Below are 18,395 nucleotides of genomic sequence, written 5' to 3' on the forward strand. Positions count from 1 at the left end.
TATGCCAAATATACCCGGTTGTCATACTGAGTCTGAAAAATTCTCCAGTATGCATCGGACCAGTCTACATTGTATCCCACAATGCAAAGCCCTAGAACGTCTCAACAATCGTGGCTTGGACTGGACAACAACTGGAATTTATACACAATTTCCGTCTGCTAATTCATCACTAAATTCACTTTCGTGAATTTTTTTTAAGCATGAAATCAACTGTCTAGATTTCAGATATGGGCAGTTTTACTTAAATTGGTGGCAAATTTGCTCCAACGTTTTTTTTTCGGGGGTTGAGAATCTCCACAAAGTGACGCTACGCCAGCTAGTGACCCTCAAAGAGCCCGCTGTGAGCCGGAGCTCTCTGAAGAGACTCGTAGACAAGAGGCTTTTATTGTTCCGTTGACGAAGCCTTTCTTTAAATATCACAACACAAATGTTCTAGTATCAGATCAACAGGAAACTGAGCTTGTCTGCTTTTTCGAGTTGAAAAGCACCAGAAATGTTTGAGTGGAAAAACAAGCTGGCAGGCCGGCTCTAACGCACACACGGGCGCTTGGCGGGTAGAACAAGCAACATTGCTCTATATGTATTAAATCCCCTGACTCTTCTTGTGGAACTAACAGCAGAGTCAAACCTCACCAAGGCAGACCACACAGAGCTGTATAAACGATATAAACTCCAGCGACTGCAGCCCTAAAAAAACACACAGACACACACTCTCACACACACACACACACACACACACACACACACACACACACACACACACACACACACACACACACAAGAGCAGCGTCAGACAGGGCAGAGATATACCCATCTCTCATTAAAGGGACATAACATGTGTATACATTGGATTTATTATTTTAGTTCAGAATTATGGTTTGCTGTATTTGCTTTTCTTACATAAATAAATATTTTAGAAATGGAGTTTCAGTCTGTATGGTAGTTAAATAAACAGTTGTAAGTACAGTCGGAAGATGTTGGGGAGACACCAAAGCTTATCATTATCACTCATTGGTGTATTTCAAACGGTTACAGTGTACAATACATGGATTGCACCAGATATATCACTCTATATGCTAATTCCCATCTGTTGTCCCTAGGCACATGTAACTATATCAAATATGACATATATAATTGTCAAAACACACAACACTAATAAGTACACTTGTAATACACACCAGTGTGTATTCATTCAGAGAGGCATTATCAGACATCAACAACACTCTTTTTGTCTTAGTTCACCATAAGCTGAATGAATAGTTTAAGGCGTGGGGGAACTAAACCTTTCAGTATCTTAAAAAAAATAAGCATTGGTCATAATACGAAGTAGGTACAGTACTAAAGTACATACAGTACCGCACACTGTGGGTGTCGGTAGCATGTGCGTGTATCAGCGTTGAAAGTACCTTACATTTGAAATGTGACCCACACCCAAATGCACACCTGCAGAGTGAAGGCCTAGCATGTATGTCAGAGGGAGGGGGGAGGGAGGGGGGAGAAAGAAACCACGCAAAAGCCAGGTGATAAGAATGCTATGGGAGATGGTGAGGGTTGTAAACGAGAGGCACTAAAAGCCTCTTAGGGCCATTGTGTGTGTGTGGGTGTGTGTGTGTGTGCACGTGTGCACAGGGCTGGCGTCATGGTGGGGTGGGGAGGGGGCGCTACAGGATCACACAAAGGCACTACTATGAGGACAGGTGAACTGAACACAACCAATTATTCTTCTTATGAAGCCGTATCGTTCAGTCAACCTACACCCATATTGCCAATGGAGAATGTTGCAATTGCATACATTTGTGACTGTGTGTTGTAGCTCTTTCATAATTAACTTTTCACTGACAAAAAGGCCTTTCTTCACAGCCCCCCATAAACATCCGGAATACCCTTTATGTGACTATGAAAAAAATATGCAAATTCCTGATTGACCTAACATTTTATATAGAGCTCTCTTTGGTGCTTTAATGGCTTCATAAAGAAGCATTGGCTTGTTTTTTTCTCACTGTCCCTAGTCTATATCCACGACATTACACTCCTGGGATTGCTGCGGTGAAATTCCGCCGGATGTCTCTCTTTTTCGGCCAGATGTCCGTCACCTTCCTCTTTCTTTGTGTTGGCGTTCTAACCTCTGGTGGATTTGTGAGGACGATGGTTAAAGTGATGGTTCGAGTCCTTGTACTTTACCTGACTGAAGTTTACACCCCAGAGCTTTTTGTCGAACATTGAGCGTAGTTATAGCGTTATCAGCTGAATAGCTTAGCGCGAGGCCTAATAGTATCGTTTGTATCTCTAAGTTACCCCCATTAATCGCCGAAGTTATACCAACGTCTACAAGTAGTACAAATAGGTTATGCACTCATAAAGCCGATGGATTGGAAAGTTTGTAAGTACACCAGAAGTTTATGAACACTTGCCTGCTCTCTTCAGCTCTCTGTTGCTGCTGCTACCTGCAGTTAGACGAGTGCTTAGGGCCGTCTACAAATTACTACACTGAAAAGAGTTACAACAAAAATATTTGTTAATTCAATGATTAAATAAGGTAATGTCTCCAAACTTACCTCAATTATTACTTGTATTTAAATTAAATTAATAAATATTTTTGTTGCATATCTTTTCGGTGTTGTAATTTCTAGACGTCCCTAAGCACTCGTCTTACAGCAGCAACAACAGCAGAGAGCAGAAGCCAGCAGGCAAGTGTTATTTACATAAACTTCTGGTGTACTTACAAACTTTCCAATCCATCGTTTTATGAGAGCATAACCTATTTGTACTACTTGTAGACGTTTGGTATCATTTCGGGCATTATTAGTGGGGTAATTTACGAGATACAAACGTGGGTCCGTTAGCCTCTGCGCTAAGCTATTCAGCTGATAACGCTACTCTACGCTAACTCTCCCAATGTTAGACCCAGGTGAAAAAAGCTTCTGGGGGGGTGTTTGGCTCGAGGTCATGGTGCAAAGGACCCTAGGGTGGATTACTCCGAACCATCACTTTAACTGCTCCTCAGATCTCTGCAGGGTAAATCCAGACAGCTAGCTAGACTATCTGTCCAATCTGAGTTTTCTGTTGCTCGACTAAAACAACTTCTGAACGTACACATGTTCCACCAAAACAAGTTCCTTCCCGAGGCTATTTAGCAGAGGCACCGTTGCTCCGTCCGGTGCTTGTGATTGGTTTAAAGAAATACCAATAAAGCAGAGCAGGTCTTTCTCCCATCCCTCCCTTCCTCCGCAGCGCTGTGGAGGAAGGTCTGGCAATGCGAGACTAGGTTATCTCTGTCTCTGTCCCCTCAATACGTCTGTATTCTTAGCATCCTCTCCTGTCCTATCTCAACACCTTCTACTTCTCACACCTTTTCTCTCCATTCACACTAACAGATATCGCTTTCCATCTCTCTAACATGCTCTCTGCCCCCTTACTCTCTCTCTCCCTGTCACTGTGTCTGCCTTTGTGCCATCATCCTCTTGTCTTAATCCCGCAGCAGCTGAATCCCACTTTATCCCTTCTCCAGTCTATCTTCCAAGTCTGTGTGTCTATCTTTCCTTGGCTCATTATCTTGTTTCTCCGTCTTCCCCCTCTCATCCATTCTGTCCGGTTGTCAGTTTTCTCCTTTTTTCCTCTGTGTAAATCCCACTTGTTCCCCTCTCTATACTGTACATCTCACGTCTCCATCTCACCCCGTCTTTGTGTACCCGAGTCTGAGCCTGTTGAAACCGAGGGCCACGGCAGCTTAACTTTAATTGATGCATTGGATAGAGGAGAGGAAGGGGGGAGGGAAGAGAGGGATGTCTCTGGGCTGACAAGGTTAATTCTGTTTTTCCTAGCTTCCTAGTCACCTGGCGGCAATTAAACTCATGACACGGCTCCCAATGGAAAGAGACACTGGCAGAAAGTGGGAGAGAATTGGGGGAGAACGTTGAAAGGGAGAGCTTGATTCCATGAAAAATGTTCAAAGGCAATCTCAGACAAAAGTAAGCAATGAGAGGACTGCGTGAAGCAAATGAGACGCATGTGGTGTGGCCGGGATGCTGTGCAATAATGAAGTACTGAAATTCAAGAGGAATTATGCTTGTATTGATATTGATTCTTCAAGGGACGCCTGCATCAAATGCTCTCCTAGCATATTGTAATTGGGGATGAAGGTTGACGATGGAGAGATATGAGCAGTTCTGCACTGAATTAATTAACTTCACATTACTGAGAAGAACATGCAGGTGGGCCAGGGATGGAAAAAGGTAAAATATAGATAATCCAAAATGAAATTCCAGTTCTTGTATGTACTCTACATTGTATGTGCATTCAGGCTTTGTGGGTTTAGCTGAGAGATATATTGTATTTCTTTCTGTAGCATCCACATTATTGAAGGAATAGATAGTGGTAGTGGATAGAGGTAAAGAGTGAAGTTTCTGTGTTACCGTATATGTAGTCTCGTATTGCCAGACCTTCCTTCACAGCGCTGCGGAGGAGGCTCTGGCTAGTCCACACAGCATTCCAGGATGAGGGAAAAACGTGCTCTGGTTTATTGGCATTTCTTTAAACCAATCACAATCATCTTGGGCGGACAGAGCCACGGTGCCTCTGCAAAATAGCCTCGGGAAGGAACTTGTTTTGGTGGAACGTGTGTACGTTCAAAGTAGTTTTAGTCGTGCAACAGAAAACTCAGATTGGACAGATAGTCTAGCTAGCTGTCTGGATTTACCCTGCACAGATCTGAGGAGCAGTTAACCATAGTCCTCACAAATCCACCGGAGGTTAGAGCACCAACACAAAGAAAGAGGAAGGGGACGGACATCTGGCTGAAAAGAGTGAAATCCAGCAGAATTTCCGTCGGCAAACGGAGCAATCCTCCGGAAGTGTAACGTTGTGGATATAGACTACCGTATATGTGGAACTGAAGCGTTATTATGGAACCCACGCAACTTCTAGGCAAGACCCGCCCTTCATTAGCATTCACACACTACTATTTGCCAGGTAGCCATGCTTACGCTAGGTAACGTAACCCGATTTGTTCAGGTGCTATCCCCTGACCAATCGGCTCTCCAAACCTTAACCACTCAAGGTCAATGCCCAACCCATCGAGCTGCTTCGTAGGAAGGGAATTGCCTAGAAGTTACGTTGGATCCATAATAACACAGAGCTGAAAGTCGAGGGTTAGCCTAGCATTGCATCCATTGTTAGCAACACATGTAACAGGATTTTAGAATCATTGATCAGCCTTTTTTCACAGCAGATATTTGACTTTTCACAGTAGGAAAAGCACTGGAGCTATTAATAACATTAATGCTGTCTCTGTGATATTTCAAATGTCCCAAGAAGCTTTGACAGTGTGACAGTGGACCCTGAACACTGGACCCTGAAACTGAAGCAGATCAATGGAAATCAGCCAATATTCATTTCATTATCTCCCCCAGTGCTTTTACCTTCTGTGACACATGTCAAAATGTATTCTGTGAAAAAGGACTATTGGATGCATCGTGCCAAAATGCACCGTGGGAGTTCCCTCCTCTTTTTCTGTACAGAGGCTTGCACCTTTGACCTTTTTCTGTTATCAAATAAATAGATTTTTCTGACACAGTTGAGTGTCAAATGTACAGATGATTCAACCGCGGGGAGTTTCATGCTCATGCAAACTTCATCTAAAAGTTTAACTAATTTGTGGTAAGTGTTTTATTAGTTTAGATCAACGGAAGTACATTTCCAGGATAATTGCCTGGGATTGTCACTCACCTTCCGCTCTCTTCTGTCTCCCTCATCAGCAGTGGGAATATCGCAGTCTGCACTCAGCCATATCATAGCACCAGTACCGCTTTGCTACAGCGCAATTTACGGTATAGTGAGCGGAGAAAGACGCTGATTGCCTGATGGGTGTCAGGGTTGATAAATACTACGCAAAATGTGGAAGCATAGCGTGCGCTATTACCGAACTCGCATAAACGGACGCAGCGCAAACTGCGCTAGTGTTAGTAAATCTAGCCCTCTGTGTGTTGCCATTTTCAAAATCCCTTCGCTTTGGAAAACAACAACAAACTTTGAGCTAGCAATCCGCACACTGAAAGTGGCTAGTATTGTAGAAAATGTGGATGGTGCCTGCTTGGTTTTTTCGGGGAATGATTTTAAAGATCTATAAAGAATATGTTTAGGGCATTGTCTCTCTAACTGGGACGTTTTGGGACCGATTGGTGGGATTGCTGTGGACGAAGTAAGAGATATACTGGTAAGAGCTAATGAGGTGTAAACATGTATCCAGCTAATTTAAATAGCTCACGTTACTGTATTGGATGAACAGGTAACTTCATTTAATTATTTAATAAAAAAAAATTATTTTGTGGTGTTTTTCTTTTGCAAATCAAAACCAAAACAAGTTCCTTTCCCAAGACAATTCTGCAGAGCCACCGTCGCTGCGTCCGGAGCTTAGCGCCGCCCAAGACCATTGTGATTGTTTTAAAACAATGCAAACAACCCAGAGCATTGTTTTTTTCTCCTATCCCAGAATGCATCTGTTGTGTAGCCAGACCTGACTCCACAGCACTGATGATCTCAGTCTTGTTTACAAAAAAAAAACTAAAATGTGTCATGTTAAGACCATGACCAAGCATAAAAAAACGATGTCTAACTCACAAACACAGTTCCTCACACATACCCAGCCAATCAGGAGCCAGCGGCTATATTTACCCAGCATTCATCACAATACACAAGCAACAGACAATGGCAACGCACACCGTGTTGTTCTCTGTCCCGAAACAAAACAGAGCACCACCCATGAACAACATTCAGGTGGAGGGTGGAGAGGGGAGGGGGAGAGATAGATATGAGAGAGTGAGAGAGACAGCAATGGAGAGGGAGGGAGACAGGGCTGAGATGTGGTATTGTCGGCCGAGATAAGGAATGATTAAAGAGCCAGTGGGAGAAGCAGACATGCTGAGTTGATTCAGCTAACTGTTCACTCATCAGTCTCCTAATGGTCTGGGGTGTGTGCATTGTTTCAACATGGGTTCCCAGATGTTACAATCTGGCCTGCTGCTGTCCCTTCTTCTTACTGTTTTTTCTCTGCTCACTTTCCTTTTTTAAAATCGTGTTGATGAAAAAAAAAAAAAAGGAACCCTAAAACTATTGATCACTGCAGCTAGTCTGGGTCTGCATCAGCAGTAGCTTTACACAACTCCTATAAGCAAACATGAAACGTAAAATATATAATATAGAAACTAAACTTCAAACCACAGAGATACACGTAGAAGCTACAAACATACTGTGAGCTGAACACACAGAGAGACTTTAAAAAAAAATTTCTCTCCTGCACAGGTCCCGCTGCCCGTCCCTAGACAGCCTTTTTCCAGCAGCTCTATTTCATTAATGTTAGTCAGCACACGTTTCTATTGTATGATTTATGTGAGAGGAACAACTGACATTTGCACATACACACACACAACCAGCCTATATGCAAACGGAAATGATGTATTTGCTTACAGAGTGGGGCAGTGAGATCCAATCACAAGTGGACTCTCTTACAGCATATCAGAATGCTGTTAAGTTAGCTAAAGCTGCATATTTTTCGAATTTAATTGAATCTAATCACTCTAATCCAAAGGTCTTGTTTTCAGTAATTCAGTCTGTTGTAAATCCACCTGTTAAATTGTCTGTTGCCTCAGATGCTCTATGTGAAGACTTCCAGAGATTTTTTTCAAACAAAATCACTAAATTAAGACTTAGTGTCAGTTCTAGTCTAACGCTCCCCCCAATCATGTCACTTGCTGCTGGCGTTTGGGAGGTTTTTGATCCTCTCAACCTCCAGACACTGAAGGACGTGAGCGTTAAGCTAAAACCTTCATTTTGCCCTAATGATATCATTCAGCCGAGATTTCTCAAATTAATCATTGACTCTGTGGGTCCAGGTATGGTATCTCTTATTAACAAGTGCCTAAATACGGGCTCCGTTCCGGCCAATCTTAAAGTGGCTACGGTCACTCCCCTACTCAAGAAGCCTTCACTGGATCCTTCTGTTTTAAAGGGGTGATAGAATGCAAAACCGATTTTACCCTGTCATAGTTGAATAACGACAGTTCGGTGGGTAAATAGGACATACATAGAAGCTCAAAGTCCCACTGACACCCCTTTACTATGAAAATCTCATATTTTGAAACTGCCGCTGAAAACGGGCGAATCCCAACAAAGCTAGTTGCTTACGCAAGCGTCTCAAAATCCGGAACCTTAAGAGAACAGTCACGCCCCAACATTTACATAGGCTACACAACTGACCTGAGATCAGGTAGTCTTCTGAATCTAGCTAGGTCACGCAGATCTCTGCTATTCCATTACAAAATTCACTTCTGAAACTTTTTTTATGCGAGAAATCAACCATATAAAGCTCAAATATGGGCCGCTTTACGAAAAAGGATGGCTAATTGCAAATTTTCTCCGACTGTGTGTCGGAGTTTAGTGCCGGTGTTGGTGCTGCCTGGGTTGCTACATCGCCGCCCTGACCGCAGTGTCAGCGAGCTTGTTACGCCCGCAATCTTTTACCGCAGCCCGCAGGTTCCAGTTAATCTTATAATGGGTATGTGTGTTGAGTTATTTAAACAAACAATCGGGGAAATAAAGCCTCTTGTCCGCGAGTCTCATTGATAGAGCCGCGGTGAGATGGAGTCCATCAATGAGAGCTAGCTAGCATCCTCCTAACTCTGACATTCACAAAAATACATTCAATTGATATCCGAAATCGGACTAGTGTTAGCTAAGCTTTGTAAGACCTTGAGGAACCTGTAATATTCATGCCGTGACGAAATTCAAACTGTAAATATACTTTAGTTATGCGAAAGTGAGCAAGCTGCGATATTTCCCCATTGTAATGAATGGGACATATAGCAAGCAGCTACTCGTCCTACAAAGACGCCTTGCGTTCATAAAAATGCCTTAAAATCAAAGTGGCGTGACGAAATTCAAACCGTAAATATATTAGAGTTATGCCGGCAGCTGGCCGCGGAGCCCCGTAGTGCAGTATCCACAAAGGGTGACTTTGCCCTGGGTATGGAGCCCAGCAGGCTGCCGCTTTCTCGTCAGACTGTGTGGAGCTCCTAAAGTCCTACACGTCTTACCAAATTTGCAATTAGCCATCAAATTTTGTAAAACGGCCCATATTTCAGCTTTATATAGTTGATGTCTCGCTTAAAAAAGTCTCAGAAGTGAATTTGGTAATGAAACATTGCAGTGTCTGGAATATGAGATTCTGTCGCTTCTCTAATGTATGTGTATTGGGGATTCGCTCAACCAATCAGCGCTCTCCTAATTATGGCGTATGGCAAGTCGCTCAACCAATCAGCGTGCAGCTCATCTAAATATTCATGACCATACCATATTTGGAAGAAAAGCTCTTGTTACAAATAGGGCCAAAACACAGGGACCCATAAGGGCCAATAAAATATCAACCAGGCCATTTTCAGCCCAACCAATGTTACATACCCCATTAGGAGACCATAAGGAACAGTGTGAAATACCCTATATAATCATTCTATCACCCCTTTAAATAATTACTGGCCCATCTCTGTCTTACCTTTCATTTCTAAGTTATTGGAGAAAATTGTGTTGGATCAACTTCAACGCTTCTTGTCTAATAACTGTATTTAAGAGGTTTTTCAATCTGGATTTAGGACTGCCCACAGCACTGAGTCCGCTCGCCTGCGAGTGCTAAACGATGTTTACATCTCTACTGATTCTGGAGATACTGTGGTTCTAGTTCTCCTAGATCTTTCGGCAGCTTTTGACACCATTGACCACCCTACTCTGTTAGCTAGACTTGAGACCTGGGTAGGCCTAAAAGCCTCAGTTCTGAATTGGTTCCAGTCTTACCTTTCTGATAGAAGGTTCTCCATAAAGATGGGCAACTTCTCCAGCTCTACGGCACCTCTGTCCTGTGGTCTTCCACAGGGCACCATTCTGTCTCCTTCTCTATTTTCTCTTTATATGCTGCCTTTGGGTGCTATTTTAAGGAAATATGATGTATCATTTCATTTTTACGCGGATGACACCCAAATTGACATGCCAATCAGTAGAAATAACCCGACAGCGTTAAACTCTCTCCTGCTATGCTTAGAGGAGGTGAAGGCATGGCTGGCTCAAAATTTCCTCTTTTTAAATGACGATAAGACCGAGGTCATTGTTTTTAGCCCGAGTGAAAGGTCCCAGTGTACAAGCCTAGACTTGGGGAGTCTTACTGTTTTTAGATCTGCAGAACTGCAGAGTGCGGAACTTGGGTGTTCTTGTGGACCAGTCCTTAAAATTTGATAACATTTCATCTGTAATCAGCTCCAGTTTTTTCCAACTTCGTCTATTGTCTAAAATCAAAGGCTTTCTCACCCCGATAACTCTGGAAATGGCGGTTCATGCATTCATCACGTGCCGGCTAGATTATTGCAATTCACTTTATTGTGGTATATCTAGTTCCCAAATTGCCCGTCTTCAGTTAGTCCAAAATGCTGCGGCCAGACTTATCCTTAACTGTCGCAAATATGACCATATCACCCCCATTCTCAAATCTCTGCACTGGCTGCCCGTTCGTCAGAGAATAGATTTCAAAATTCTTCTCTTTGTCTTCAAATCTATACATAACTTAGCTCCCATCTACCTATCCGAACTTATTTATCCGTACACCCCGCCCAGAAGCCTAAGATCACACGACCAGGTTCTGCTGGTAGCCCCTCGTGCCAGACTAAAGCGGAGAGGGGAGCGCGCTTTTGCGGTGGCAGGGCCTCGTCTGTGGAACTCCCTGCCTTTAGAGATTAGAACATCCCCCAACCTTGCTATCTTCAAGTCGTTGGTAAAAACCTATTTATTCTCATTAGCGTATTGATTTCCTCTTTAGGGTGGTCCTTCTTTTGTATACTTGAGTCTGTGTTTTAAGGTTGCTCTTAGCTTTGTTGTTTTTATTCCGTGTTTTTGCTTTGTCTTGCTAGTTTTATGTTTTTACATGCTTGCTCTGTAAAGCACTTTGGTCTGTCTAGCGGCTGTTTAAATTTGCTATATAAATAAATGAACTTGAACTTGAACTTGGTCACTCAGGACTAGGGCTGGGTACCGAAACCCGGTTCCTACGCAACCGGTAGGAATCGGACCTAATTAGAACGCAAATTTCGGTTCCTCATTTCGGTTCCACTTAATGTGTCGACTGAAATATTTTCCCTCTGTCGCTCCGAAACAGACGTGAAAATATCACTTTTTCTCTGTAGTCTACCGTTATCTAGCTACCGTAAATGTAGGCTACTTTTAAAATGCCATATTTTCACTCTGGGCTCACCAAACGGACGTTAAAGCATATTAACCATTCACTGCACGTGATCGCTAGTAAACATATTACATCTTTGATGTCATTTTTCAGTTTTTCAAGAATCGGTTTAAGAATCAGAATCGTTTTAGAAGTACCGGTTCGGCATCGGAATCGTAAAAATCTAAACAATACCCAACCCTACTCAGGACTAGGGCTGGGTCGTCATTCTTGCAGATCATTAATGCAGCAGAAATCTGCTGTTACATCCACAGTAGCCTTAAACGACCAGAATGCAATGCAGCTACAAACTAGGGCGGCGGAAGACTGAAATCTGTGAGGCCCACGTCATTAATGAAAGGTAAATATATAATATATTGCTATTCAGTATAGTACTTCTTTCTTTTCAAGATTATTTGTGGGCCTTTATTTATATAGGACAGCTGAAGACATGAAAGAGGAGAGAGAGGGGGGAATGACATGCAGCAAAGAGCGACAGGGCGGAGTCAAACCCGCAGCCACTGTGTCGAGGAGTAAATTTCTACATATTGGCGCCTGCTCTAGCAGGTGAGCTACTCAGGCACCCAGGATAGTACTTCTTTCAAAGGGATAAAGAGGGAGACTATAGAAAAGGAAAGAGAGAAGAGAAACAAAACTGATGGTGTACTTCCAGTAGTGGGCAGGGAGAGGGGAACATGAGAAAGAACATGGAATGGAGAGTAAAGGAAGTGTGAACTGGAGATAAATGGGGTCAGATTGTGGAGTACGAGGAAACCCCAAAGAGAGCAAACACGTTCCCTCCAAACACAGCTGCAACCTCAGCAAAACCTTTCACTGTTGTCGCTCCTCGCCAGAACACAGTCACCATCTGTGGCAAATTGTTGATGATTGAATAGTTTGGGCTGACAAACAAGCCAGCTTTTTTTTTTTTAAAGGACTTCCGATCACTTTCTGCTCCTTTGGTTTGAACCTGACCCCGTTCCCATCCTCCACTCAGACTGACATTTACATTTGAGCTATTAAGCCGACATTAAAAGGGACTTAAAATGAGTGCAGGTGAGAGGTTCAGCTTCTAAAGATGGGAACACATTCTGATTGTCGGACTGATTCCACCAGACCAAGTCGAACATTTGTCTAACTATTATTGAGCTCATATCATATACAATGTGTAGTAATTTAACATCAGACAGAAAAGCGGTGTGTTTCTGAAAGTCTCTGCCACAGCCATCACACTGATGGGTGTTGGCTGTGGTCTGCAGTGTGCACCTGTAGCCATTACAGTTTCCCAGCTAAGCTTAAGTTAAGAGCAGTGATTCAGTACATGCAGTAGGCGATATGTTCATTTTTAACGGGGGGGACGACACACACACACACACACGGTTGCCCCGTTTTATAGTTTAGAGCAGAGATCTTCAACAGGGAGTCTGCAGCCCCTAGGGGGTCCTCAGAGGCACTGCAGGGGGGTCTGCCAAATTATTGTTTGATAATTTTGTGTTTTTCCCCCCATATTAAAATATGTCTGAAAATATACATTAACATGAATACACATATTATTAGGAAAGATAAATCGGCATATGTGTAAAAAACAACCTCAACAACTGTAAGTACGTTTTCATGCACACCAATATTCCACTATTATTCTAAATATGACAATATTCCGAATATGATACAGGTCATTACATGTACATACAGTACATGTAAACAGCATATTGTGGTTGGATATTCTGAATAAGGCTTTTTTTCTGAATATAGCATTTTCCGATTAAGACATTAAGACTTGTTGTTAACTTGTTATTATTCTGGTTTTAGAGGCATTCTTTGGACATGTATACAGCGCATTTGGAATATGCGTCTTAATCAGGGTTTTTACTGCAGTTTACGGCCTCTTGCCTGTTTACGGCTTATGGTCAGCTCTGTGCGTTGCTATGGTTACTGTACACAAACCAACCAGCCGACAGCCGACAGAGGTTTTTGGATATGCAAACACATCGCTAGAACGACCTTTTCAAGAAGCTGGTTGAAGGAATGAAAGAGGGACACTGTGTTCACACGCTCCAACAAGTCTAACACCGCTGGTTAACTTTGAAAACATTGTATTTTGCACGTTTGCCTGTAAACGGTAATATTAGTGGAATATTCTCTTTCATTAGCCACACAAACAGCTTAGTCGGAATATCCTCTTTTACGGAATAAGGGCAAAAATATATTAGAATAGAATATTATGTGCATGTAAACTGATGTAAAAAATGATTGATGATACAATTAAAGGCCACTATAGCCATCCACGGATACAGTTAAGCTTAAGGATTCACTGTGCCTTCCACATGTATGTTTGACATTAAAACATAATATATGAATGTGTAAATAATTATTCTTTTAAGAGCTTTTTATTTATTATGTAACTGGAGTTTATAAAATATATGGGGGTCCCTGTTCCTCTCTCTTTCAGGTTAGGGGTCCTTAGCTTGAATAAATGTTGAAGACCCCTGGTTTAGAGAATATTATAGATCCAGGATGAAACTGACAGTAGGGCGGGGCTCAAATCTGTCTGCTACTTCAGCACCACGGACAGTGCCACAGATTTATCAATACCCAGTTAGGCTACAGTAAACCTCAGTCAGATAAAGGATCAATGAGTCAGGCAGACTATACTAACATATTCAACTACACAATCCCTAAGGGAATGGAGGGGTGAGGGGTACAACAAGGGGTGTCATCCCTGTCATTTCCCATCAAATCACCTACTGGATATATGTGTGCAGGTAGCCAGTTGCCTCAAGATGGGAAAAAAAACTAAAGTAAGTGTTTAAGCTTGTTGTTTGAACTGGGCAGTGTACTTTTGAAAAGTAATAACTGTGAACTTGTTTAATTAGACAACAATGTGTTTAATTAACTCGTCAAAGTATTCTGGGCACCAGAGCCACTTGCTAACTCAAGCCAAGGGGGAGTGGACTGGCTGCTGAGCAGCAGTCGCTATGCTCCAAAAAACACGGTTTGTTTCACGTTGCTTTATTGGCGCACTCTCAAGAGCATTTAACCTGCCCACAGTCCAGAGAATGTAAACACATACACGCCATGGAAAGGAACGTGTCAGCGATAGCTGACAGCTTCCGGAATTCAGAAGGCAAACTGAAAAGGCAGAACTTTAAATGGAATCAATGGAACATACGAGAAGTTGTTTTCTTGAAGAATTTTAGGATTTGCCTGTCCAGTGGGTCAGCACTGACTCAGTCAATAAATGTGTCTTTAACTGTTTAGACCAGAGATCTTCATCAGGGGGTCCGGGACCCCTAGGGGGTCCTCAGAGTTAGTGCAGGTCCAGATTTGGATGTAGTCCAAATTATTGTTTTAGAAAGTTTCTTCAAAAATTAAAATGTATCCAACATATAATTAGCAAACATAAATCAGCCTATTTGTGAAAAAAACATTGATGATAGGCTAACTGGCCTATAGCTAAGATATCCATCCAGAGATCCAGTTCATCCTTCAGGATTTCCTGTCCTACATGTATGTTTAACATTAAAACATAATTTATAAAATCATACCAACAATTATTGTTTTAAAAGCTTAGTATTTTTTGCACTTAAAAAGGTATATAAAGGCTTTAAGCCACCCACACGTTATTGTATGCCCAGTTTAATATGCAACTTCATTTTATACAATATATGTAGTAGGGGGTCCCTAATCTGTCTCTCTTTCAGTTAAGGGGTCCTTCGCTTAGACTAAAAATCTGTGGTGGAATCAGTCAGTACTGTATGTGTGGGCTGTCTAATCTTTTAATTTTAATAATCTTACAGTCTGTCCCCAGCATGAGGACATTAACATGACAATTACTTCCTAATCTTACGGCCTGTTCCCATAATAAAGACTCTTCAGTATGACAACAACTGGATGCAGTGATCAAATCAGTGACTCTTCAGCTGGGGGGTGGACATGCAGCTCCACCACGCCACCAGCACATGCCCTTCACCTTTGGAATTTGTCCAAAACGCTATGACTAAAACCTCATTATCTCTTTTCTCCTCGCCCAATCCAACCATTTTGGATTTAGGTCCTCAATCAAGAAAGCCATTGTTCTGTCCCCCACCTGTCTGCTCGAGATAGAGCACTGGGGAGGGGAAACCAACTTGAGACACTTAAAGCACTCCCTAACAGAGACGTTGAGTGAGTTTTCTCCATTGTTGCCAGCTTGTCGGATTAAATGAAGCTAAGCGATTAGGACTCGTGCATATTGCTCTGTAATTGTGGCGTGCATTGTTTAAGCTGTAATTGCCCAATCAAAATCAGCTGCCATATTATTTCAAAGATGAATAACCATCCCAAACAAGAGAGGCTCTGTTTAGTGGAGTTACTAAGTCTTGGTATGTCTTAAATTGTCATTTTAAAGACGTTTTTGTCTTTCCAAGTGGACTTGATATGCCAGCTAGACTGTAGTTAAACAGGAAGCCAGCATTCAGTTCAATATAGAACCGTGTCTTTCTGCTTTATGGCTGACAGAGAGCTGATCATTTGGCCATATACAATGATGGAAAATTAAAGAAAAACACCAAGACTGGACATCCAGGACTTTTGCAGGAAATCTGCAGGGTTGGTTGAACTTCAAGTGCTGACGAATGTATCCCTCGGTACAAAGCTATGATTGACATCTCATATAATTCTATCCCCAACCCTATTAAAATACCGTAGGTCTTTTCACTGAGCGTGTATAGGCGAGGTGAACAGGGAGAGGGAGAGCCGGAGGAACAGGTCATCTGAGACGGTTGATTTTGGGACTTTAAAAGGTGCTGGGAAGGCACAAATAATGTCTTCCAACTGTCTACATTCAACTTACTACCTTGGTTTAAACAAATATATTTTGCTACGTTCATATCTGTCTTATTCTATTTTAGCAGTTTGTAATATTTTGAATTACTTTTAACTGCTTTTTAATGCTTTATGCAAAGCAGTTTAAATTGCCTTGAAATGTGCTATACAAATAGAGATGGTCAAATACAATTTTTTGCTCCCCGATACCGATTCCGATACCTGAACTTGCATATCGGCCAATACCGAGTACCAATCCGATGCCAGTGTGTCATATATTTTATTATGTTTTAACAGCTGTATACTACTAACCGTGTATAGACGTGATATGATTGCTATCATTCTTGTCGGTCTGGCTAAGGTTAAACTATTTGTGAAACATGAACAAACACAAAATGAATGCTGTAGAACTTTCTTTCATTATCCAGTTTGAGAGTCAGTCATAGTGGAAAAAAAACTGTAAATTATTATAAACTACTTTATAATGAAGTAGTTTCTTCAGGGCTAAAGTAGGTGGTGTCGGATTGGTGCATAAACTCTAGTACTTTCAGCTTCCAGCATTTAAGGCAGTATCTGGGGGCTTTTCCGTTATCGGAACATCTGTACAAATAAAGCTGCCTTGCCTAAAACGGAGACATTTGGAAACACTGCTGCCTCCGTTTTGGTTTGAAATCTGGACGGGCACAAACGGAGACCTTTGGAAACGTCAGTCAGTCTTAGGCCAGCTTCGCACTGGCTGCGTGGCGTGAGCGTGGCGTTTCTGTTGCGTGTCAGTTGCGTGGCGGCTGCGTGGCGTTTTCTATGTCTTTGCACACCAGAAGCATGTCTGACGCGGCGCTGCGGCTATCTTGTCTGTACACATGTATGTTTCCCATAAACATAAATATATACTGATCTGATTACAGCAAAGACAACGTCGGCAGTGTTGACGGCAAACAGGCTACAGAATATTTCCTTCTGTATTGACAGGTGCAATATTTGATAATTATTATTATTTTTAAATTACATTTATATATCTGCATTTATGTCAAAACCTCAAGACTTTCAAACATCAAAATGTCATTTATTAATATGTATTCGTGTCAAAATGACATATGAACATCTTTTCCTATTCTATTTTGCCTGGAAACGCTTCCAACACGCTTGCGTGTCGCGTGAAAAATAGGCGTTGGTCCTATTTCTAGCATGCACGCGTTTTCGGGGACGTGCGTGTCACGCAGCCAGTGTGTAAGCTCTAACCTGTTAACATGAGAGCCGAAATAAAAACGGACACGCCATGCAGCTGACACGCTCACGCCACGCAGCCAGTGTGAAGGAGCCCTTATCTGTTAGGTAGCCTACAGACCTTTCAGTAACAGATCCACCTCGTCTTTGCTCCAAGCTAATAAATCCCTGCTCTTACTTTTTGCCATTGTTGTTCTTTCTCCAAAGTATTTTCTATATTTTCAACCGGAGAGTAACATCAGAAAATCTGCTTCCTGTTTACACCACCACACGCATGCCCAGTATGTGTGAATGGTCATGTGATAGGTGTTGTCAGAAGTGTTAACATGGACAGAGATTAGTTCTGCTACGGAGCTAAAACGGAGTTAAAATGCGTGTACAGAGATCGTTTTTGTCTCAATACACTGCTTAAAAATCAAAACATGGTAGTGTACATGTAGCCTAAGCATTCAGCTAGGTGTCACTTCTTTTGCAAAATTTTGTTTCCACTTTTCTCCTCATACCGGAACAATCTGTTTCACATTGAAGCAGTAGGTACGAGGAGAGAAAAGTATGACCTGTGTCTGTGTGTAGACATGCTTGACTTAGAGGCAAGGGGGGGGGGGACGACGTTTCCAGGAAAATGTCCAGCTGTACAGTAAGGTTGAATAGGAGGTGTGTGGTTTTAAAAACTTGGCACGGATTTGTCTCTAAATCCCAGCTGAAGGTAATTGTGCAATTGAACATGATAAATGTCCTGGATGAATGCTCACGAATGTGTGTATTTGTCTGTGATTTTATGCTATCCTAGTGCCTAAGTAAGTGTGGGTCTTATTCCAAGCGTGTCAACTCGGAATTTTCCTTTCCTTGTATGTTTTTCTAATGTAGTGTCACAACACACTGCTACCTAACTTGTTTCCAGCAAAAACTGCCTTTGGCAAATGTAAAGCAGTGACTGTTTTTAACATTAGCTTTTTTCTGGTTGACTGAGTGGCTGCTAGTGTTTTACAGTCTGATGTCTTGTCAGTCAGTGAACGTTATTAGGTTTGTTTTTATGGGGGTTACCCTGTACGAGTCTTCCTGTGTTGCATTTGCTTCAACAGACTTTGGGGTTTAAGAGATTTTTTGGCAATAGACGTTA

Source organism: Perca fluviatilis, chromosome 12 (genome assembly GCF_010015445.1).
Source record: "Perca fluviatilis chromosome 12, GENO_Pfluv_1.0, whole genome shotgun sequence".
In the NCBI taxonomy this organism is placed as follows: Eukaryota; Metazoa; Chordata; class Actinopteri; order Perciformes; family Percidae; genus Perca; species Perca fluviatilis.